Here is a 23,841-nt window from a genome sequence, read left to right on the forward strand (position 1 = left end):
AGTGTAGCTCATGGTTGATTTATCATTTTTTTCAAAAAACATTTTTCATTTCATTGATCCTTTGTATTTTTTTAAGTCTCTATTTTGTTTAGTTCTGCTCTGATGTATATTCTTTCATTCTACTAATTTTGAGTTTGGTTTGTTCTTGCTTTTCTAGTTCCTTGAAGTGCATGATGAGATTGTTTATTGGAAACCTTTCTACTTTTTTGATGTAGGCATTCATTACCATAAGTTTCCCTCTTATTACTGCTTTTGCTGTATCCCATAGGTTTTTCTATATTTTGTTTCCATTTTCATTCATTTCAATACATTTTTTTGATTTTCTTCTTAATTTCTTCTGTGACCCAGTTGTCACTCAGGAGCATGTTGTTTAATTTCCTTGTATTTTTACAGTTTCCAAAGTTTCTCCTGTTTTTGCTTCTAGTTTTAATCCATTATGGTCTAAGAAGGTACTCAATATGATTTTGATTTTCAAAAATGTGTTGAGAGTTGTTTTGTGGTCTAACGTATGATCTATCCCAGACAATGTTTCATGTGCTTATGAGAAGAATGTGTATTCTGTAGCTGCTGGGTAAAATGTTCTGAAAATATCTGTTAGATTCATTTGTTCTATGGTGCAATTTAAATCCCATGTTTTGTTGTTCATATTCTGTCTAGATGATCTGTCTAATGCTGAGAGTGGGATGTTGAAGTCCTCAACTATTATTGTGTTGGAGTCTATCTCTCCCTTCAGATCTAATAATATTTGCTTTGTATATCTGTGTGCTTCAGTGTTGGGTGCATATATGTTTAGAATTGTTATAACCTCTTGCTGAATTGATCCCTTTATCATTATGTAATGACCTTCTATGTCTCTTTTTACAGTTTTTGATTTAAAGACTGTTTCATTTATAAAACCTAACTATTCCTGCTCACTTTTGGTTTTCATTTGCATGGAATATCTTTTCTCATTTCTTTACTTTAATTACATATGTCTTTACAGTTGAGATGAGTTTCTTGTAGGCAGCATATAGTTGGGTCATGCTTTTTAAAAATTCATTTAGCCAGTCCATTTCTTTTAAATGGAAAGTTTAATCCATTTAATTCAAGGTTATTATTGATATGTGAGAGGTTAACCCTGTGATATTATTAGTTGGCTTGTGGTTATTTTGTATATCCTTTGTTCCTTTCTCTCTCTCTTATTGTTTATTATTGTAGTTTTGAGAGATAGGACTAGCTGGATTTCCCAGGCTGACTAAGAATTCCTAAGTCTAGCTGGGGAAGGTGACCACACCTACCTTTAAATATGGGGCTTGCAACTCAGCTCACACCAGACCAATCAGGTAGTAAAGAGGGATCACTAAAATACCAATTAGGCTAAAAGTAGGGGTAAAGACATAGTAAAATCATCTATCATCTGAGAGCACAGGGGGAGGAACAATGATTGGGATATAAACCCCAGGCATTCGAGCAGAGAGTGGGCAATCCCCTTGGGGTCCCCTCATACTGTATGGGAGCTCTATTTTCACTGTATTAAATCTTGCAACTGCACACTCTTCTGGTCCGTGTTTGTTCCAGCTCAAGCTGAGCTTTTGCTTGCTGTCCACCACTGCTGAATGCCGCCATCACAGACCCAATGCTGACTTCCACTCCTCTGGATCCGGCAGGGTGTCTGCTGTGCTCTGAACTAGTGAGGCGGCCATTGCCACTCCCATTTGGGCTAAAGGCTCGCCATTGTTCCTGCATGGGTAAGTGCCCAAGTTCATCCTAATCAAGCCGAACACTAGTCGCTGGGTTCCATGGTTCTCTTCCATGACCCATGGCTTCTAATAGAGCTATGACACTCACTTCATGGCCCAAGGTTCCATTCCTTGGAATCTGTGAGGCCAAGAACCCCAGGTCAGAGAAGAAAAGGCTTGCCACCATCTTGGAAGTAGCCCACTCCATCTTGGGAGAGGCCTGCCACCATCTTGGGAGCTCTAACAACAAAGACCCCACCGTAACAGTTTGGTGGGTTTTTTGTTGTTGTTGTTGTGCTACCATTTGAGTCTATTCTCTTCCTCATTTGTGTGTTTTCTCTACCAATGGGTTTTACATTTTGTGTGCTTCCTTATGTTAGATATCCTCCTTTTGCTTCTATGTGTAAGACTCCTTTAAGCATTTCTTGTAGGTCTGGTTTAGTGATGCTGAATTTACTCAGCTATTATTTGTTTGGAAAAGACTGTATTTCCTTTTCATTTATAAAGCATAACTTTTTCAGGTACAGTATCTTGGCAGATAGTTTTTTTTCTATCAGCACATTGAATATATGATCCCACTTTCTCCTGGCCTGTAAGGTTTCTGCTGATGAATCCACTGTTGATGGGCTCCTTTATAGATGGATAAATGCTTTTCTATCACTGTTTTTAGAATTTACTCTTAATCTTTGACTTTAAGCAGTCTGACTACAATTTGCCATGGAGAAGACTTTCTGCATTTGTAAATACCTAGGAATCTTGGAACTTCTTATATCTAGATGTCTAAATCTCTTGATAGACTTTAGAAGGATTTAGCTATTATTTCATTAAATAGGCTTTCTATCCCTTTTGTTTCCTTTTTGCCTTCTGGGATAGTGAAAATTTGAATAGTTGGTTGCTTTTTGGTGTTTTATATGTCAGGTATGCTTTGCTCAGTTTTTAAAAAAATTTTTCTGAGTTTTTCAAAAGACCTGTCTGCAGGTTCTGAAACTCTTAATTTTCTTTGATCAGTCTGTCATTGAAGATTTCAATTTTGTTTTGTATTTAATTCAATGAATTCTTCAGTTCCAGAATTTCTGTTTGGTTCTTTTTTTTAATGATAGTGATCTGTTTGGTAAATTTCTCATTCATATTCATATTTCACTGAGCTTTCAAAATATCATTATTTTGAATTTTAAGGCATTTTATGGATTTCTTTTTCTTCTTCCTCTTTTTTTTTTTTTGATGGAGTCTCACTCTGTAGCCTAGGATGGAGTGCAGTGTTGCGATATCAGCTCACTGCAACCTCCACCTCCCAGGTTCAAGTAATTCTAATGCCTCAGCTTCCCAAGTAACTGGGATTACAGGTGTGCACCACCATACCTGGCTAATTTTGTATTTTTAGTAGAGGTGGGGCCTCACCAAATTGACCAGGTTGGTCTCAAACTCCTGACCTCAAGTGATCCACTTGCCTCGGCCTCCCAAAGTGCTGGGATTACAGGCATGACAACCCCACCTGGCCTAGATTTATCTTTTATTAGAATCTCTTGCTGGAGAATTATTGTGTTCCTTTGGGGGTGTCATGTTTTCTTGCTTTTGCATGTTTCTTGTGTCTTTACGTTGATATCTGTGCATCTGGGATCATGGTTGCTTCTTTTAATTTTTTGAATCTGCTTTCATAGGGGAGGACTTTTTCCTGAAGATGTGTACCTATGGTGTTGATTGGGTTGGGCACTTTGACTTTGATTCTGGGTGCATACATTAGTGTGCTTCCCATACGATTTTTTCCTCTGTAAACAGTGGCAGTGGACATGGCATGAGCAGTAGTAGTGGCAGGATAATCCTCTAGCTCCAAAATAGTCCATGCTGGTGGTGTTGGTGGTGTAATGGGCTGGATTTACAAAAAGGAGAACTACAGACCAATACCCTCATGAACATAGATTTAAAAATACTAAACAAAATTTTGGCAAATCTAACAACATAAAACAAGTATACTGTATTATGGGATAAACACAATGGAAATGGGTTTAACCAGGGATGCAAGGTTGGTTTAATGTTTGAAAATCAATTAAGGAAGCTCAGCATATTAACAAGCATATATATATTCATTAAAATATGTTATAGGATGTCAGGGACCCTAAATGGAGGGACTGGCTGGAGCAGCAGAAGAGGAACATAAATTGTGAAGATTTCATATTAATATGAACATTTATCAGTTCTCAAATAATACTTCTATAATTTCTTATGCCTGTCTTTAATCTCTTAATCCTATTATCTTCATAAGTTGAGGTTGTATGTTACTTCAGGACTGCTGTGATAATTGTGTTAACTGCACAAATTGATTGTAAAACGTGTGTTTGAACAATATAAAATCAGTGCACCTTGAAAAAGAACAGAATAATAGCGATTTTTATGGAACAAGGGAAGACAACCATGGGGTTGAGCAAAAAGAGCCATATTTTTCTTCTTGGAGAGGGCCTATAAACGGATGTGCAAGTAGGAAACATATTGCTAAATTCTTTTCCTAACAAGGAATGTTAATATTAATACCCTGGTAAAACTATGCTTTCCTGGGAAGAGGTTTATAAATGGCTGCTCTGGAAATGTCTGTCTTGTGCAGTTGAGATAAGGACTGAGATAAGCCCTGGTCTCCTGCAGAACCCTCAGGCTTACTGGAGTTGGGAAAACTCAACCCTGGTAAATTTGTGATCAGACAGGTTCTCTGCTCTCAAACCCTGTTTTCTGTTATTTAAGACGTTTATCAAGACAATATGGGTACCGCTGAACATAGACCCTTATCAGTGGTTCTGCTTTTGCCCTTTGCCCTGTGATCTTTGTTGGACCCTTATCAGTTGTTCTGCATTTGCCCTTTGCCCTGTTCCCTCAGAAGCATGTGATCTTTGTTAGACCCTTATCAGTGGTTCTGCTTTTTGCTCTTTGAAGCATGTGATCTTTGTACCTACTTTCTGTTCTTACACCCCCTCCCCTTTTGAAACCCTTAATAAAAACTTGCTGGTCTGAGACTCAGTTGGGCATCACGGTCCTACCGATAAGTGATGTCACCCCGGTGGCCCAGCTGTAAAATTCCTCTCTTTGTACTGTCTCTCTTTCTCAGCCAGCTGACACTTATGGCAAATAGAAAAAGAACCTATGTTGAAATATTGGGGGCAGGTTCTCCCAGTAATAATACAGATATGAAAAACATTTGATAGAAATCCAACATCTATTCATGATTAAAAATTATCAGCAAGCTGGAAATAAACAATTTCTTACCATGACTAAAACCATCTACAAAAAAGTCCACAGCCAATATCATACTTAAAGGTGAAAGATTTAATGCTTTCCCTCTAAGATTGGGAGCAAGTAAAGAATGGCTGTTCTTACCACTCTGATTCAAAATTGCATTGGAGGTTCTATCAATCCACTCTCTAGGTCGGTGTGTACACATTGTTTAGCACCCACTTAGGAATGAGAACATGTGATACTGACTTTCTGCACCTGACTTGTTTCACTTAAGATAATCACCTTCAGTTGTATCCATGTTGCTATAAAAGACAAGACTTTATTCCTTTTTATGGCTAAACAGTATTCAACAGTGTATATATACCACATTTTATTTAACCATTCATCTGTTGATTCCCTATCTTTGCTATTGTAAACAGTATTTGGACCACATTTCAAGTACTTAATTAGTGTCCACATGCAGCAAGTGACTACCATATTGGACAATGTAGCCCTAACCCACTGTACGACCTTGGGTAAGACTTGCAAACTGTCACTGCTTCGATCTCTCCATTCATAAAATGAGGATGGCAACAATACTTCCCTAAAAGGGTAAAGACTGAGTTACTGTGTGTACAGCACTTCACGCCTCCCCATCAGTGCTTCACCCTGGGACTGGAATGAGGACCCAATCTTAGTGTCAGATGACACAGCACAGCAGGACCCAGGTCCTTGGTTCAGAAAAGTCCATGCTGGCACCTCTCCAGTGTCAGGAAAGTACAGCTTCCTCCTCTTAAAAATCAGAACTGTTTGTCTGCTTTTCCTGGGTCAAAGTAACTTCTGGGCTCAGGGTAAACACCGAGTTACTGTGTGTAAAGCACTTCACGCCTCCCCATCGGTGCTTCACCCTGGGGCTGGAATGAGGACCCAATCTTAGTGTCAGACAACACAGCACAGCAGGACCCAGGTCCTTGGGTCAGAAAAGTTCATGCTGGCACCTCTCCAGTGTCAGGAATGTACGGCGTCCACCTCATAAAAATCAGGACTGTTTGCTCTCCTGGGTCAAAGTAACTTCTGGACTCAAGGTAAACACTGAGTTACCGTGTGTACAGCACTTCACGCCTCCCCATCGGTGCTTCACCCTGGGGCTGGAATGAGGACCCAATCTTAGTGTCAGATGACACAGCACAGCAGGACCCAGGTCCTTGGGTCAGAAAAGTCCATGCTGGCACCTCTCCAGTGTCAGGAAAGTACAGCTTCCTCCTCTTAAAAATCAGGACTGTTTGTCTGCTCCTTCTGGGTCAAAGTAAGTTCGGGGTCAGAATCCTGGATCCAGCAAAGGGTTTGGTTAACATTGCAAGAAAGATGTTGCCTCATGGCCAAAAGTCAGGCCTAGGATGAGACAGGCAGACATGGACACATTCACACCCAAATTTTGCAAATTTGGACTGACCGTGTCAGAGGCTGTATGGGTGCAGGCTCACAGTGAAGATAGAGACAAATGGGAGTCCAGTAGATGTCAATCAAACTGGACCCAGTTTCTGCACACCTGGAGCTCAAGAGTCTCCGGGGGGAAAACAGAGACACAAAGTTAGAGAGAGATAGAGCCAGAGAAATTTCCTGCACTGTGAAGATGGTCAGAGGCAGGAAAGAAACTCCTCAGCACTAGTTAGAGTGATCAGAAACCAAGGGGACCTGATCGCTGCACCTGCCAGTCTCAGTTTCTGTCTCCCTCCAACTGACCACCTCTTCCTCTGAGACTCACCAGTTCTGCATCTCTTGTCTCTCATTCTGTTTCTCCCATCACTTCCACCTGTGGCTGTCACAGAAGGGCGGATTAAGGAGGGGACACTGGAGATAGACCCTGAGCATTGAAGGGAGCTAGCCCCTCCACAACTGTGGGTCTTTCTCATCAGGTGGGTTGAGAGACTGAGAAAAGAAATAATACACAGAGACAAAGTATAGAGAAAGAACAGTGGGCCCAGGGAACTGGTGCTCAGCCTACGAAGAACCCGCATCGGCGCCAGCCTCTGAGTTCCCTCAGTATTTATTGATGATTATTTTTACTCTCTTAGTGAAGGAAATGTAGCAGGGCAACAGGTGGGGAGAAGGTCAGTAGGGAAACATGTGAGCAAAGGAATCTGTATCATGAATAAGTTCAAGGAAAGGTACTGTGCCCGGATGTGCACGTAGGCTAGATTTATGTTTCTTTTTACCCAAACATCTTAGATTAGCAAAGAGTAACAGAGCAGTATTGCTGCCAGCATATCTCGCCTCCAGCCACAGGGCAATTTTCTCCTATCTCAGAATAGAACGAATAGGAATGGTCAGCTTTACACCAAGACATTCCATTCCCAGGGAGGAGCAGAAGACAGAAGCCTTCCTCTTATCTCAGCTGCAAAGAGGCCTCCCTCTTTCCCTACTCCTCCTCAGCACAGACTCTTTATGGTGTTGGGCTGGGGGACGATCAGGTCTTTCCCTTCCCATGAGGCCATATCTCAGGCTGTCTCAGTCAGGGGGAACCTTGGACAATACCCAGGCTTTCTTGGGCAGAGGTCCCTGCAGCTTTCCGCAATGCATTGTGCCCTGGTTAATCGAGAATGGAGAATGGCGATGACTTTACCAAGCATACTGCCGGCAAACATATTGTTAACAAGGCACATCCTGCACAGCCCTAAATCCTTTAAAACTTGATTCCATACAGCACATGTTTCTGTGAGCACAGGATTGGGGCTAAAGTTACAGGTTAACAGCATCTCAAAGCAGAAACAATTTTTCTTAGTACAGATCAAAATGGAATTTCTCATATCTTCCTCTTCTACGTAGACACAGTAACAATCTGATCTGTCTTTCTTTTCCCCACAAGCATCTGCAGGCTTCCAAAGAGAGGGGCTAGGAGACGCACCAACACACAAGCACAAATACGCCAGCACACAGATACACACAACTGGTTCACATATTGCTGGATTACAGTTTGCTATGCTACAAAGACTGTGGGCCAAATTTGATTGAATTGAACAATTCCTTCTTTTTGTCAGCTTCTTAATTTTTATTTTATTTTATTTTCTTGAGATGGAGTATCGCTCTGTCATCCAGGCTAGAGTGCAGTGGCATAATCCTAGCTCACTGTAGCCTCCACCTCCCAGGTTCAAGTGATTCTCTTGCCTCAGCCTCCCGAGTAGCTGGGATTAAAGGTGCCCCCCACCACGCCTGGCTAATTTTTATGTTTTTAGTAGAGATGGGGTTTTGCCATGTTGGCCAGGCTGGTCTCGAACTCCTGATCTCAAGTGATCTGCCCGCCTTAGCTTCTCAAAGTGCTGGGATTAGAGGTGTGAGCCACTGCGCCCAGCCAGCCTCCCAATTTTGAACATACACTACCACCACCTCCACAACACACAAATGAAATGCACTTTCATATATGAAGCTGTATAAATATAAGGAAGCTCCAAACATGCAAGGATATACACATAAGCACCCCCAGATTCAACCACAGAAACACACAAACCAGGTCCCTGCCCTCTGCCCCTTTTGGGAAACCTTCTGCAGATGGACAGAAGAGGCCTACTCAGATCCTTTCTGAGGGCAAGGCACAGATGAATGGGGTCTGAGGGTGGGCTGCTTCTTGCCTCTGTACTCGGGGATCCTTCACCAAACAGAATGAGGCAGACTTCCTGAGTCAGGTTGGTGAGTACGGCGCATAGTGAAGCATGATGGGTACTCTTATTAGGAGAAAAACATCAGTCAAATTAAATTCAGCAGAGTTTATTTGAGCAAAGAAGTGACTCATGAATCGGACAACTCCCTAAAACAGGAGACATCACACGGCAGTATGGGCAAGCGGTATTTACAGGCAGAAAAAGGAGGTGACATACAGAAACAGCCTGATTGGCCACAGATCACAGCTTGCCTTACTTGGTAACAATCTGAGCAGTTAGTAGCCTGTGATGGACTGAAGGCCCAGCTGCTCTGATTAGCCAACACTTGGCTACTTGTCACAAGAATATATTCGTGTGGGCCGGGTGCAGTGGCTCATCCCTGTAATCCTAGCACTTTGTGAGGTCGAGTGGGTGGATCACCTGAGGTCAGGAGTTCAAGACCAGCCTGGTCAACATGGTTAAACTGTGTCTCTACCAAAAATACAAAAATTAGCTGGGCATGGTGGTGCGTGCCTGTAATACCAGCTACCCAGGGGGCTGAGGCAGGAGAGTCACTTAAATTCAGAAGGCGAAGGTTGCAGTGAGCAGAGATGGTGCCACTGCACTCCAGTCTGGGTGACAGTGTGAGACTGCATCACAAAAACAAACAAACAAACAAACAAACAAAAGAATATACTCCCTCCTAAGTTAGGTTGCAGTTCACTCTATGCAGAGAGAGCTTTAGGTCAAATTTAATTTAATTAAACAATTCTTAGGCATCAACATTACTTCTGTCACCATCGTAATTGACTTGTTTGCTCTCAGTATGGAATTCACAATGGACAATGTCAAAGTAGTTGAGTGATTCTTTATGTTTTCTTATGTTTTTGTTATTCATACTGTAATGAACCATTGGATGTACAAAGAATGGCTGCATATGAGCATTTAAGACTCTCTCTCTCTTTTTTTTTTTTTTTTTGAGACAGGGTCTCACTTTGTCACCCAGGCTGGAGTGCTGTGGCATGATCTTGGCTCTCTGCAGCCTTGACCTCCCAAGGATCAGGTGATCCTCCTGCCTCAGCCCCCCAAGTAGCTGGAACTACAGGTGCATGCCACCATGCCCAGATACTTTTTGTATTTTTTTGTAGAGACAGGGTTTTACCATGTTGCCCAGACTGGTCTCAAACTCCTGGGCTCAAGCAATCCACCTGCCTTGGCATCCCAGAGTGGTTGGATTACAGGTGGGAGCCATTGCACCGGCCAAGACTCTTGAGAAAATACAACACATCAGGGAGACTGTTATGATGGCTCTCAGGAGGGTAATACAAAGAAAATGAATTCTGTACCTTACCAGGAGTCTCCATGAACCAAACTGATCAAAATCAAATAATTCAAAGCTCAGGCAATAAAGATAGTTCAATAGTATTAGAGTCTGATTGGTCATGGACTTTGTTCAGGGCACGATGGTGATTAAGGACCAGAACTTGCTATAAAATAACTTGATTTAAAGAGTTATTCATTTTTGTAGTTGGCCTGGTAACACATGTCATAGTATCCTGGAGACCCACTAGAAGAAACATTAAGAGTAGAAAACCTTGGGATAGTCAGGCTTGCTGTGTTAGTCTGTTCTCACACTGTTATAAAGAGATACATGAGACTGGGTAATTTATAAAGAAAAGGGATGTAACTGACTCACAATTCCACATGGCTGGGGAGGCCCCAGGAAACTTACAATCATGGCAGAAGGTGAAGGAGAAGCAAGTACCTTCTTCACAAGGTGGCAGAAGAGAGAGCGAGAGCGAGAGAGAGAGAGAGAGAGAGAGCAAAGAGGGAAGAGCCTCTTATAAAACCATCAGATCTTGTGAGAACTCACTCACTCTCACAAGAACAGCATGGGGGAAACCGCCCCCAGGATCCAATTACCTCCTACCAGGTCTTTGCCTCCACACCTGGGGATTACAATTCAAGATGAGATTTGGGTGAGGACACAGAGCCAAACCATATCACTTGCCATCCCATTCAGGATGCTTGCAAACCAACTGTTAGCTGCCCCCATAAACACATATCTTCTTTTTGCCCTGAGAAATTTCATTAGTGTATTTTGTGGCAGTGTCTAGAGAAATAGCATTGTCAGCCACATTTTAAATTAAGTTATCTGTACTAGCAAATTCACGGGAAAGATAAGAGCAATATTTGGTTTTGTTCAGCACCATACACAAGCCTCCAAGATGGGCAAAGAGGAGATCTAAAACTGGATGATGTTCCATTAGGCGTTTCTGTTGAACACAAATGTTCTTATCCTCCTTTTGGAGAGTGGCTTCTACCCATCTGGACACCTTGGAGGTTCAATTGGCTACAAAATTCAAGATATCCCTTAATGTATAAATTAGCCTCAGATTCCATACAACTGTCACCCCAGTACCACCAAGAGTGAACACCCAGGGACTCCACTGGAAACTTTTCTCAGCAGAAACCAACTTATCTTCATCAATTTTGAGGTTGATAGTGATTTCAGTTATTGACTGGTTTGGCTTTTAACTATGGGAGGTATTATTGAAATCTCAGGGAAACAATTTGGAAACCAGCAGTGAACTCAATTTGGAAACCAGCAGTGAACTCAGGAAGGACCAGGCGTCCATCCAGGTTCTCCATGAGTGCATGCTTCACACTGGAGTTACAGCCTCTTAAATACAAATTTTTAACACCATAAGTAGCAATTTATGCTTCTCTAATTCAGGTACATAACACTGGTTTATTAAATAGGTTATCATAGGTAATTTGATGGTGCCATTGCACTCCAGCCTGGGTAACAGATTGAGACCCTGTCTCTGAATTGGAACAATGTGGGGGCACTGTCCTTGGAGGGGCGAGTGGGCATGAAGAGGTGTCTGGGTATGAGCCACAGGTGTGGAATTTCACTCTTCTCTGCCATCCTCTGTTACATCTTTGGGTACCTGCCTGCCACTGAAAGAACGAGGTAAAAGAAGTGGTGGCACGAATCAAATAGATTTTGCTGTGCCATTGAGAGAGAGCAGACTAGCAAATCTCAGTGCCAGGCCAGTGGAGGAGAGAGGAAGAGCAGGAAAGGAGTCTGGGCAGGGAGTGCTTATCAACAATATACATAATGCCCTATAACGGTAACTGCCACTTGGTCAGTGTTTACCTGGCTTATCACTGCTTACCATGCATGATTTTATGTTTAAATATGTACTTATTATTAGTAATCAATCAACCCATTTTCCAATGGGAGAATTAGAACACTGACAATACCTTCCAGCTCCTCTTCCCCTTCCCCCTCCCATGTTGACCTGAATCTTAGGCTTGTTATCCCTTTGCTATTAATAAAGCTTTTTTTTTTTTTTTTTTTTCTGATCAATGGTCTTTTTACTGATACCAAGTACAGAGTATATATGCCAATACTATTATGAATTTTAAAAGTATTTGCTTAGACAGAATACATGGACATACAAATGATGAATGTGATAATTGTCATACATATATGTTTATCTTAGACACTTAATCGAAACACGTGGTCTTTGGTTATTGTTAGACACTGACACTTTACCTGGAAGATACAAGATAATTGGGTCATAGACTCTCAAATTATGGAACCTTTAGATTTTTCAGGGCAATGCCATGGAGGGAGCCAGGGAGGCTTATGATTAGGTAAGATGTTGTTTGGGTGGCTCACCACCCAACTGGTCAACACCCAAAGACGTGGTGGCTTATACCTGTATTCCCAACACTTTGGGAGGCTGAGGTGGGAGGATCGCTTGAAGCCAGGAGTTAGAAATGAGCCTGGGCAACCAAACAAGACCCTGTCTCTACAAAAAAATTTTTAAAATTTAGCCAGTCATGATGGCATGTGCCTGTAGTCCCAGCTACTTGGGAGACTGAGGCAGGAGGATCACTTGAGCCCCACAGTTTGAGGCTGCAATGAGCTATGCTCACGTCACTGCACTCCAGCCTGGGTGACAGAGCAAGACCCTGTCTCTTAAAAATATATCATCTGCAGTGTGAGGGGTGATAACATTTAGGAAAGTGTGTATAGGTTTAAATTCTGACCAAAGACATCCTACACAATGCACTGAACCTTGTCTTTAAGGGCTTTTTCTAAGCAAGGCAGAGGCTACCTGGGTACCAATCATGCCTCTATTAACAGAATTTGTTGCTCCTTCTAGTTCTTGGTATCTCACTGCCCCCTTTCTTTATGAGAGCTGGTATGGTCATTGAATAGCCCAATCATTTACAAATTCTGAAACAAGCAAAACTGTCAATGAAATTTGTATTTGCCTAAACTGAGTTTTCAAAAGGATCTTTGTGGCTAACTTGTTAGTTCATAGAAAGTAGAGGCTTGTCAGGAATGATATTGAATTTTTTCATTTCAATTGTTTTAGAGACAGGGTCTCAGTCTGTTACCCAGGCTGAAGTGCAATGGCACAGTCATAGCTCACTGCAGCGTTGAACTCCTGGGGTCAGGAGATTCTCCCGCCTTAACCTCTAGAGTAACTGGGACTACAGGTATGAGCCACCATGCCCCACTATTTATTTTTATTTTTGTAGAGATGGGTTCAGGGGAGGATCTCACTAAAATGCCTAGGCTGGTCTCGAACTCCTGGCCTCAAGCAATCCTCCTGCCTCAACCTCCCAAAGTGTTGGGATAAGTTTTGAAAAGACATGTTTGACCCTCTCCCCTTCTTTCTTGCAGCAAAGATTTCTATTTTCCCACACGGAGGACTTGGGGTAAATAGTTTGTTTTGCTGTTGTTGTTTGAGGATGTGGGTGGATCATCTTGGTTAATGTCAATGCAAGAACAGTGTCTGTTCCTCATTATTGGGGTTCCTTAGCTATCCAGGCAGGCAGCAGCTCCCTTGAGAAGATTTCCTGAGCCCCAGGTTCCCACCATATGCTCTCATACACCAGCTGCGCCTGCTTACTGAGCCTATGTTCTTGACAGTGCTGCGTTTACCTGTGAACCTGTGGCTGAGCTCTCCCTCACACTTCCAGACAAGGAAGGCCTGTGAGGTCTCAGCAAAGTGCTGAACATAGGCCGGGCGCGGTGGCTCAAGCCTGTAATCCCAGCACTTTGGGAGGCCGAGATGGGCGGATCACGAGGTCAGGAGATCGAGACCATCCTGGCTAACACGGTGAAACCCCGTCTCTACTAAAAATACAAAAAACTAGCCGGGCGAGGTGGCGGGCGCCTGTAGTCCCAGCTACTCGGGAGGCTGAGGCCGGAGAATGGCGTGAACCCGGGAGGTGGAGCTTGCAGTGAGCTGAGATCTGGCCACTGCACTCTAGCCTGGGCTACAGAGCGAGACTCCGTCTCAAAAAAAAAAAAAAAAAAAAAAAAAAAAAAAAAAGTGCTGAACATAGTGCCTGGTACACAGTAGGCGTTTAGTAAATATGTGTCCAGGAACAAATGAAGGAGTCAGTGAGTGAAAGCTCCAAGCCTGACTTAGCAGAACTGGCAGTCAGCCAAGTCCTGTAAAGTGCTGCTTGGCCCCCAGTAGGGGGTCAGAGATCTGGGGATCCCTCCCCACCAAATAGAGCTGCATCACGTAGGTGAAGGTCCCAAGTGCCCATTGTTTTCTTTTCATTGTTTTCCACGTGTCACAAGAGTATCATGTGAATCAATGGACTTAGTTTTCTCACTAGAGTAATGTGGCTGGGAATTATCTGTGTTGTCATAGGGGATTTTCCAGGTGTCATTTACAACTACCTGTGGACAAGGTGAGGTGCTACCCTCATCTTAGAAGTAGGGATGGTGGCCGGGCATGGTGGCTGATGCCTGTAATCTCAGCACTTTGGGAGGCCGAGGAGGGCAGATCAACTGATGTCGGGAGTTTGAGACCAGACTGACCAACATTCACCTGCCTTATCCCATTCCATCTTCACTGCAACCCTCTAAGGGGGCTTGAGAAAGAAGATTACATTCCCAAAGGCACATCTTGGAAAGCAGGACCTTGGGCAAGTATTTTAATATCTCTAAACCTCAGTGAATTCATTTTCTTAAAGAGAAAAAAATCTGTTGAGCACTACCCTAAGGGCAGTGCTGTATTGGGGGCTGAAGATAATGCCTCAAACAAGTCACACAGAGACAGGGTTCCTGCCCCAGGAAATTTAAAGTCCAACAGGGAAGATGGGCATTCATCAAATAACAGTAAAATAATCATCTCATGAAATGAATGAATGCCTGCAACATGCTTAGAACTGCCTGCCACTAAGGACATGCTCACATGGACAATTATTATAATTAGACATAATTGTGATAAGTGCTCTAAAGGGAGCTTTGGGATCACAAAATAGGAAATACTAGCTAATCTTGTGGGGTCAGTAAGGAAAAGCTTACCAGAGGAACCGGCTTCCAAGCCGAGATGTTCATTGGTGAGTGTCAATCAACCATTGCAAAGTGTGTTCCAGGCAAAGGAAACAGCAAAGGCAAAGGCCAAAGGTGGAAACATGATGGTATCGCTGAGAAACTATAGGAAGTCCAGTGTGCCTTGGTTGTAGATTGCAGAAGGGAATAAGACAAAGGGCTCAGCTCGGCAGGACCTTGAGGGTTGCGGGAGGAGTTTGGTCTAGCACTGGGGAGTGGAGAAGGTCTTGACGTGCTCTGACTTGTCCCAGTTCTCATCCTCCACTTTTTGGTTGGTTAAGAGAAAAGTTTTAGACAAATTAAACTTAGCAGAATCTATTTGAGCAAAGAAACAATTCATGAATTGGGCAGCACATGGAACCAGTAAAGGTTCAGAGAGCTCCACCCAGCAGTGTGGTCAGGCATTATTTATCCACAGGGAAAGGAACTGAGGTACAGAAACAGCCTGATTGGTTACAGCTCTGTGTTTGCCTTATCTGAGCGTGTCTGGGCAGCTTGCAGCCTGTGACTGGCTGAAGCTTGGCTGCTCTGATTGGCCAAGGTTACTTGTTCCAAGAATATACTCTCAAGTTACATTGCAGTTTGTTTACATATTGAGTTAGGTTACAGTTTGTTATGTAGGGAGGCCCCTTTAGGCCAAATTTAATTTAACATGCACCATCCATGAAAGGCCCCAGAAACCAACCCCCAGTCTTGAATTTCATCAGTGACTTCAGTGATCCAGGGTCCTGCCCCAGCCCGTGGTTTTGTGCAGTACAGTGACCTCCTTCCACATTTTATCTTCAATGAAAGTTAGAAACACATGGGGTGGTGGCTTGAGGGTCAATGTCTTCTCTCAATTTTGCTATCTTTTTTTTTTTTTTTTTTTTTTTTTTTTGAGATGGAGTCTCATTCTGTCGCCCAGGCTGGAGTGCAGTGTTGAGATCTCAGCTCACTGCAACCTCTGCGTCCTGGGTTGAAGTGATTCTTGTGCCTCAGCCTCCCGAGTACCTGGGATTACAGGCTTTTGCCACCACGCCTGGTTAATTTTTTGTATTTTTAGTGGAGACAGGGTTTCACTGTGTTAGCCAGGATGGTCCTGAACTTCTGACCTAGTGGTATGCCTGCCTCAGTCTCTCAAAGTGCTGGGATTACAGGCGTGAGCCACTGTTACCGGCCTGCTATTTTGTTTAAAGAGAGGCAGAGATGTAGGGAAATAAGGACAGAGACAGATAAGTAACAAAGATAACGAGACTGAGAAACAGAGTTAGGGACAAAGAGGGAACACACTGAGAGATAGAGATGGGGAGACAGTGGCAGAAAGACAGACAGCAGGTGAACATCAGACAGTATATGGAGAGGAAGAGAGAGAGAGACACAGAGAGAGAGCCACATAAGGAGAAGGAGGAGAAGGAGGAATAAGAGGAGAGGGAGGAGGAAAAGGAAGGAGGAGGGGAGAAGGAAGGAGGGAAAGGAGAGAAACAGATAAGAGATAGGAAAAAGAGAGAGTAACATAAGAAGAGAGGAAGAAAGAATGAACAAGACAAAGTATCTTTAGAGGGAGATGAAAAAAGGATAGAGCAAGAGAGATTGGGGAGGAATCAGATTCAAATAGACGGAGATAGGAAGTTAAGCAAGATGGAAGAAAGCCAAAAAAAGGAGAGGAAAGGAAGAAAAACTGTGTCTGACAGGTATAGACAAAGAAAAAAACAGGGGTAGGGCTGCCAGGAGCAGAAAGAAAGGTATAACCCAAGCCAAAAGTGTACTGCAGCCAAAGGAATTCCAAAAGGGGTCCAAACAGACGGCCCCAGAGATGGGGAGGGCGTGATGGGAGGGAGCTAACAAGCATCAGGCTGTTGTGGAAAACGTTAGGTCACACAAATAGTTACAGAAGGACAAGCCCAGAGACCTGCCTGTTTCTAAGCTCATGTCGCCCACCTTCTGGATGTGCCAAAGGGACGTGGACCCTTTTCCAGACACCTCCACGTAGACGCACTTGTCCAACAACTTGACAGGCGTAGGGAATACCTGAAAACTCACACTTGACATGGCCTTTCCAAGGTCTGCAGATTATGAACACTGAAGTGAAGGGAAAGGCTCCCTTTGTCTCTGCCTCAGCTTTCTCTGGCTCCCGTTGTTCTCATTTTTCTCCAGGTCTGTAGTTTAGAACCTATGGGGGGTTCCTTGCACCTCTGAGAATCAGTGGAAGAAAAAGACCCTCCCTGACTCACATGCATTGGTCCCATTCACAATTTACATACAACTTGGGTTTTTCCCCCCTGAGCTCTTGAAGCCTGTGGATCTCAGGCTGAGACCCGAAGACAGCCTAGAGACACACACACAGACACATGGCCAGAAACACATACCCCACACATACCCCCGGAAACAAACACAAGACGATAACCAAACCTTAAGGCTCCTTAGCACAAGCCAAGTGCTATCCTAAGAGTTTTGTCAATTGTCTCCTTTAACCACACAAGAGCCCTTTGAGAGGGGTGCCATTCTCCCCGTATGAGAAGTGAAGAACACTAAGAATGTTGTCATAAATACGCTCACACTCACACATGTAGAGGTACACACACACACACACACACACACACACAACCGGAAGCAGGTCATTGTACTCTGTGGAGGTCACCAAACCCTTTGGAACTCTAACAGAAGCTACAAACCCTCTACCAGAAAAATGAACATGGCGCTGGGCGCAGTGGCTCATGCCTGTAATCCCAGCACTTTGGGAGGCCAAGGTGAGAGGATCACCTGAGGTCAGGAGTTTAAGACCAGCCTGGCCAACATGGTGAAACCCCATGTCTACTAAAGATACAAGAAATTAGCCAGGCACGGTAGTGGATACCTGTAATCCCAGTTACTTGGGAGGCTGAGACACGAGAATCATTTGAACCCCCTGGGAGGCAGAGGTTGCAGTGAGCCGAGATGGCGCCACTGTCCTCCAGCCTGAGTGAGAGAGAGAGACTCCATCTCAAAAAAAAAAAAAATAAAATAAATAGAGAGAGAGAGAGATGAACGTGGCACATCCACTCAAAGATTTGCACCTGGTTTCAGAGCAGCTTCCTCAAAGTCCACCCTGAATTGTAGGTAAAAGGCCAGTCTTATGCAAATCTGTTGCAGTGGACATACGTATCTGGGCTTAGGGACATATGAGAGTGAAGAGTATTCACCTGCCCTGTGCCCACACTGGTGACCTTCTGTGTCCACAGGGAGGCGGATTTGCCTTGATGAAGGCATCGCCCGCAACGAATTGTTCCTCTTCTTCACCACCATCCTCCAGAACTTCTCCGTGGCCAGCCCCGTGGCTCCTGAAGACATCGATCTGACACCCCAGGAGTGTGGTGTGGGCAAAATACTCCCAACGTACCAGATCCGCTTCCTGCCCCGCTGAAGGGGCTGAGGGAAGGGGGTCAAAGGATTCCAGGGTCATTCAGTGTCCCCACCTCTGTAGACAGTGGCTCTGACTCCCCGCAACTTCCTGCCTCTGAGAGACCTGCAGCAAGCCAGCTTCCTTCCCCTCCATGGCACCAGTTGTCTGAGGTCACATTGCAAGTGAGTGGAGGAGCGAGATTATTGAAAATTATACTATACTATATATATATATTATATATTATATAATATATAATAATTTATATAATATATATTATATATTATATAATATATAATAATTTATATAATATATATTATATATTATATAATATATAATTTATATAATATATATTATATATTATATATATTATATATATAAAAAATATATATATTTTTTAAGACAGAGTCTCACTCTGTCACCCATGCTGGAGTGCAGTAGCACAATCTCGGCTTACTGCAACTTCCACCCCCGGGGTTCAAGCAATTCTCCTGCCTCAGCCTCCCTAGTAGCTGGGATTACAGGCGTGTGCTACCACGCTCAGTAATTTTTGTATTTTTGGTAGAGACGGGGTTTCACCATGTTGGCAAGGCTGGTCTCGAACTCCTGAACTCAAGTGATTCACCTGCCTCAGCCTCCCAAAGTGCTGGGATTACAGGTGTGAGTCACCGTGCTCGGCCATGTACATATAAGATTTTAAAAATTAAGATGAAATTCACATAACATAAAATTAGCCATTTTAAAGTGTGCATAGTGGCATGTGGTTCATTCACAAAGCTGTACAGCCACCACCGTCTAGTTCCAAACATTTTCTTTTTTCTGGTAGGGAGTTTCACTCTGTCACCCAGGCTGGAGTTCAGTGGCGCCATCTCAGCTCACTGCAACCTTCACATCCTGGGTTCAACAGATTCTCCTGCCTCAGCCTCTGGAGTAGCTGGGATCACAGGTGCCCTCCACCATGCCGGGCTAAATTTTGTATTTTTAGGTGGTCTTGAACTCCTGATGTTAGGTGATTTGCTTAGTTCCAAATGTTTCATTATCTCCCTCCAACAAAACCCATACCTGTCAAGCTGTCACTCCCCATACCCCATTCTCCTTTTCATCTCAGCCCCTGACAATCTGGTTTTTGTCCCTATGGACTTACCGATTCTCAATATTTCCTATAAACAGAATCATACAATACTAGATTTTTTTTTTTTTTTGAAACAAAACCTTGATCTGTCTCCCAGGCTGGAGTGCTGTGGTGTGATTTTGGTTCACTGCAACCTCTGCTTTCCAGGTTCAAGAGATTCTCCTGCCTCAGCTCCCAAGTAGCTGGGATCACAGGCATGTGCTACCACGCCTGGCTGATTTTCTTATACTTTTAGTGGGGACATGTTGGCCAGGCTGGTTGTGAGCTCCGGGCCTTAGGTGATCCACCCATCTTAGCATTCCAAAGTGCTGATATTACAGGCGTAATATGTGATCTTTTGTGTCTGGTTGCTTTCACGTTGAACGCTATTTTTGAGGGTCGTGCCTGTTGTAGACCACAGTTACACACTGCTGTAGTCTTCCCCCATACTCATTCCCAGCTGCCTCTTCCTACTGCTTCCCTCTGTCAAAAGCCTCCTTGGCCCAGGTTCCCTGAGCTGTGGGATTCTGCACTGGTGCTTTGGATTCTCTGATATGTTCCTTCAAATCCGCTGAGAATTAAACATCTCTAAAGCCTGACCTCCCCAGGTCAAGAGGTGATCTGTGCCATTTCGTGTGGGATTCTTTTGTTGTCAGGTCCCTAGGGATTTTTCTGGAAGGAACATTGGTGAGAACGCCTCTCTCACCTCAATGCCAACTCTGTGAAGGGCTAAACCATTGTCTTGCTCATCACCGTACTCTCAACACAGTGTGTGGCCTATGACAGGTGTTCAAAATATTTGCTGAGGAATGAATGGATGAATGAGTGGCTAATCAGCATCCCCTACCCCCACAGCCCTCCCAAAATGGAGCTAGGCCTCCTCCATCAGACTGTCTCCTCCATATCCCACTTTCTTCTGAGACCCAGAATAAATTCTCATCCCCAAAGAGCCCAAGATGCCCCCAATTCTGCCTGCCAGTTACTCTCGATCCCCTGTGCTGCAATGCAACCTTTTGATAAAGCTTAGCAGTATTCTTGAAGTGGAACCAGTCTAAATCCAGCCTCCAGGCTGGACATGGTGGCTCATGCCTATAATCACAGCACTTTGGGAGGCCAAGGCTAGTGGAGCACCTCAAGTCAGGGGGTTTGAGACCAGCCTGACTAACATACGGAAACCCTGTCTCAACTAAAAAAATACAAAAATTAGCCTGGTGTGGTGGCACGCACCTGTAGTCCCAGCTGCTCAGGAGACTGAGACAGGAGAATCACTTGAACATAGGAGGCAGAGTGTGCAGTGAGCTAAGATCCCACCACTGCACTCCAGCCTGGGCGACAACACAAGACTCCATCTCAAAAATCAATCAATCAATCAATCAATCAATCCAGGCTCCACACATTCCACCAGCAGGACTACCACCCTTCCCTGAGGGAGGTGCTGCAAGTTTAATATCTTTATCACGAGGATACACCAGCCAGCCTGTGGCCAATGGGAAGCTGGCTCTGAGACTCAGCCCTGAGATGCTAACCTGTTGGTCTCTGTAGCACCTGCCAGCTTTGGGCTCCTTGTAGCCTCTGAAGAGTTAGCAGGGACTCTGCCAGTGCAAATGCATGGCACATCTTCCCACACCAACCACAGAAATCAAACAACAAACAGAACAACATGTCTTTTAAGAGCGACAGCAGAATGGAAGGTGGGTGGAATGAGGACCACGGCGCCCTCAGCCTTCTCACTCCTCATTGTTCCCAGTGACCTCTTGTTACTCTGGGTCTGGGGCCATTCCCACCTCCCAGGGCTGCCTCTCTCCTGGGCCCTGGCCTCTGTCCTTCCTGGGGGAGCACTTTGCAAATAAACCACAGGGCTTTCTCAAGTTTGTCCAGGTTTTCAGATGCGGGAGTGTGGAAGGGATGGAAAGGGTGGAGGTGGGTAGAAGGGAAACCGCTCACGGGCAGCAAGTCAGTTGGGGTGAAACTTTGGATGGGACTCCACAGAAAAGATTAGGAGTTCCTTTCTCGCATATATATATATATATATATATTTTTTTTTTTTTTTTAATTTTTTTTTTTTTTTGAGACGGAGTCTCGCTCTGCCGCCCAGGCTGGAGTGCAGTGGCCGGATCTCAGCTCACTGCAAGCTCCGCCTCCCGGGTTCACGCCATTCTCCTGCCTCAGCCTCCCGAGTAGTTGGGACTACAGGCGCCTGCCACCGCGCCCGGCTAGTTTTTTGTATTTTTTAGTAGAGACGGGGTTTCACCGTGTTAGCCAGGATGGTCTCGATCTCCTGGCCTCGTGATCCGCCCGTCTCGGCCTCCCAAAGTGCTGGGATTACAGGCTTGAGCCACCGCGCCCGGCCCCTTTCTCGCTTATATATTAACTACAGAAGCTTCTAGAATTTTATAAGGTCAAATGAAGAGGAGGCCGACAGGAGGGAGAAATTCTGATAGACTTGAGGTTTTGAGCTGTGGTCCTGGGGTGGAGCAAGATGTATAATCACAGACATACAATGTAGATAGACATACAGTGTATAATCACATATAATAATCACATCAGGGTAAATCTGGTAACCATCACCTCAAGCACTCACCATTTCTTTGTGTTACAAACGTTACAATTATATTCCGTCTATAATGTAAAATGTACAACAGGCTGGGCACTTACATGTTCAACCGAATCATATGGTTACCAGCTGTCTTAGAAATAATCACTAATAAAACCGACAGAGCCTTGACTATTTTGGCCTGGCAAGAAACACAGACGAGAAGTACTATCTATCAAAATAGATTGGCTCTTGAGTACTTGCTAGCAGCTGAAGGAGGCGCCTGTGAGAAACTTAACCTTACTAATTGTTGTCTACACATAGATGACCAAGAACAAGTAGTTGAAGACATAGTTAGAGATATGACAAAACTGGCACATGTGCCCGTGTAAGTGTGGCATGGATTGGATCCGGGGGCCATGTTTGGAAAATGGTTCCCAGCACTAGGAGGATTTAAACTCTCATAATAGGAGTTATAGTAGTAATAGGAACCTGCTTCCTGCTCCCTTGTTTGCTACCTATACTTCTTCAAATGATAAAAAGCTCCATCACTACCTTAGTCCAACAAAATGCTACAGCACAAGTGTACTATATGAATCACTCTTAATCTGTCTTGCAAGAAATCATGGGTAGTGAGGATGAAAGCGATAACTCCCACTAATGAGTGAGGTTCTCAAAGGAGGGGAATAAAGGAGGAGAAACTTGGTGTCCTTGAAATTTGTGTCCTTCCTGAGGAGGAGAGGCGGGAGGGGTGGAGGGGAAGCCCACTCTCAGTGCAGCCTCACCCCACTACCGACCTCCAGCTACAGCTCTCCTAGGGAGGAGGGGTGGAATATTACGGCCTGAGAGATGTTCAGAGGAGGCTCTGATCCTCCCTGAGCCTCAGTTTCCTGAGTGTACAAAGGATGTACGAAAGATGGGGTGATCCATGCCAGGTGTCATAATGGAAGGTTTAGATGCCCCTTCCTCCAGATACACTCGCAAATATGACTGCTGTGCTATCATCTCCTTTTTAGGAATCTGAAGAATCTGCTGTGTGACCCTAGACAAATGAATCTGATTCACTCTGGGCCTTGGTTTTCCCCACTCTGAAAGGGGTAAGATGTTTCCTTCCCTTTTGCCTGGGTGCAGGTACTGAGTCGTTAAGGGAGTATCAGCTGATGACTAAAGGGTAGATTCTAACAGGAACTTGGAAGCCAGGGAAATACCAGCTACACCACAGAAAGGACAGCTGGGTGAGGGAGGCCCCTGCTGGTGTGAGCAGTGGCCTTGCAGCAAACAGTGGTCTCTTACCAATGGAAAAGGGCACAAAAGCATCACTCTTCTTAAACTGTCTCTTCCCATCCAGGAATTACTGGGGATTGAAGTCCTGGGGGTTGGAGAAGAACCTGGGGGTCTCTCAGCACAGAGCCCAGCATAGGGAACATTTCTGTGCCCTGGGAGGGAGGAGGAAGGTGTGTGAGATGAGGCGGGTTGGGGGATTGGTGAAGGTCCACAGGGGCTGGAGGGAGAACTAGGGTGCTCCAGGTGAGGGTAAGTGGCAGGCATGGGAGTTGGGGGCCTCTGAGGGAGGAGCTTTGGGGGATAGAAGGTTCATGTCCCTGAGACAGGAAGTTTGGGAGACATGGGGTCCATGTCCTCTTAGGCAGGGTGTTCAGGGAAAATGAAATTTGTGTCCTTAAGGCAAAAGGGCAAGGGGAAAGGAAAAGGAAACTCATGTCCCTTGAGACAGGGAGTTTGTGCACATGGAGCTGCTTCCTCTGCGGCAAAAATTCTGTTGGAGATACAGGATTCAGGTGTCTCTGAGACGGAAGATGGAAGGGATGTGGTGACTAGAAAAATCTTTGATTTAAGGAGTGGGACAGGGGCTAGAAAGCTTCTCATGGAGATGGGATACTGGGGTCTCAGGGAG

General features: G+C 44.4%; 1 pseudogene; it reads left to right on the forward strand.

Moving 5' to 3' along the window:
* LOC105495312 (cytochrome P450 2G1-like) overlaps positions 1–23,021 on the forward strand; it is a 39,897-nt pseudogene extending 16,876 nt beyond the window's left edge.
* Positions 23,022–23,841: the final 820 nt, after the last annotated feature.

Source organism: Macaca nemestrina, chromosome 20 (assembly GCF_043159975.1).
Source record: "Macaca nemestrina isolate mMacNem1 chromosome 20, mMacNem.hap1, whole genome shotgun sequence".
In the NCBI taxonomy this organism is placed as follows: Eukaryota; Metazoa; Chordata; class Mammalia; order Primates; family Cercopithecidae; genus Macaca; species Macaca nemestrina.